The 1,212-nt window shown below is 44.8% G+C and overlaps 1 non-coding gene across 1 annotated transcript; it reads left to right on the top strand.

Annotated features, from left to right (window-relative positions):
- The first annotated feature begins 215 nt into the window (after positions 1 to 215).
- Positions 216 to 299, top strand: Trnas-gga (transfer RNA serine (anticodon GGA)). Its single transcript is given in 2 exon segments — positions 216 to 255; positions 265 to 299. It is a non-coding gene; the product is annotated as a tRNA-Ser (tRNA).
- Positions 300 to 1,212: the final 913 nt, after the last annotated feature.

Here is a 1,212-nt window from a genome sequence, read left to right as displayed (position 1 = left end):
GTCTCCTAGGTTACGAGACACCCTTACCATTTTTTAAATCTGAAAGCCACGAGCTGAGTAAAATTAATTTTTGTTTCCCTTGTAAATAATTTGAAGCAAAGATAAACTTAAGAAGGAAGAGCTAGGTTCAAAAGGAAAAAATAGATAAATACAGAGTTCAACCTCTCCTCGAATTCAGGGCCGTTACAATAAAGTGACTTTCAATGGAAATGCCGGCCTGAGTGGCCGAGCGGTTAAAGGCGCTACAGTCTGGAAGCGCACGACCGCTACGGTCGCAGGTTCGAATCCTGCCTCGGGCATGGATGTGTGTGCTGTCCTTAGGTTAGTTCGGTTTAAGTAGTTCTAAGTTCTAGGGGACTTATGACCACAGCAGTTGAGTCCCATAGTGCTCAGAGCCATTTTTTTTTTCAATGGAAATATAATATTTTTTTCGGGGTTAGATTGAATTTTCGCTTGCACATGCGAAATAATTGCTTCTTTTCTCTTATTTAAATATACTCGGTCCAGTCACGTTAATCTGACCACCGCCTACGTTCGATGTCAACGTGCAATAACCACTCAAAGACGACAGACGCAAGGGCTAGCAGTGGAGAGTATAGAAAGCGCGTCAGGGGAACGCTGCGTAAAGTGCAGTCGTTATCGTAATGCGGAAACGGAGTGATTTATCTGATGTCCAAACGGGCATGATCATTATCTATTAGGCCAAGGGTGGAAGGATTTCCGATACAACTACGTTTGTAAACTGTTCGCATGCCGCCGTTGTTGGAGAGTATTGCGCATGGCAAAATGGCGCTATCCAAAATCGACGCCGAGGCAACTGTGGCTCACCACGGACCGTGGATAACAAGGGCTAAAGTGATGTGTATAGGGGATGTACAGTCTTAAACATAAAAACTGACCGCCGGCCGGCCGCCACTGAAGTGTTAGGAGGAAGTGTTATCTACTTCCGAGATCTTCTCGGATTGTGTGAGCCCGTGGTATAGTGGTGCCGGCACGGTAGCTCAGGGTGTTCGGTCAGAGGGTTACCTACCCTCTGTAACAAAAAACTGAGTGAACAGATCAACGAAGAACCTAAATGGGTGTCATCGTACGTCCGCCCCAAACATATTCAACGAACAATATAGAACAAAATGAGATCAACAAAAAAAAGAGTAGTAATCGTCGTGCGTTCTAAACTTACGCCTGTCGCGTCCAACTGTGTTTTTTTTTTTT

The sequence above is a fragment of the Schistocerca nitens genome, chromosome 3, assembly GCF_023898315.1.
Source record: "Schistocerca nitens isolate TAMUIC-IGC-003100 chromosome 3, iqSchNite1.1, whole genome shotgun sequence".
In the NCBI taxonomy this organism is placed as follows: domain Eukaryota; kingdom Metazoa; phylum Arthropoda; class Insecta; order Orthoptera; family Acrididae; genus Schistocerca; species Schistocerca nitens.
The sequence above is the reverse complement of the archived record's forward strand: the minus strand, read 5'-3'. Positions and strand labels throughout refer to the sequence as shown.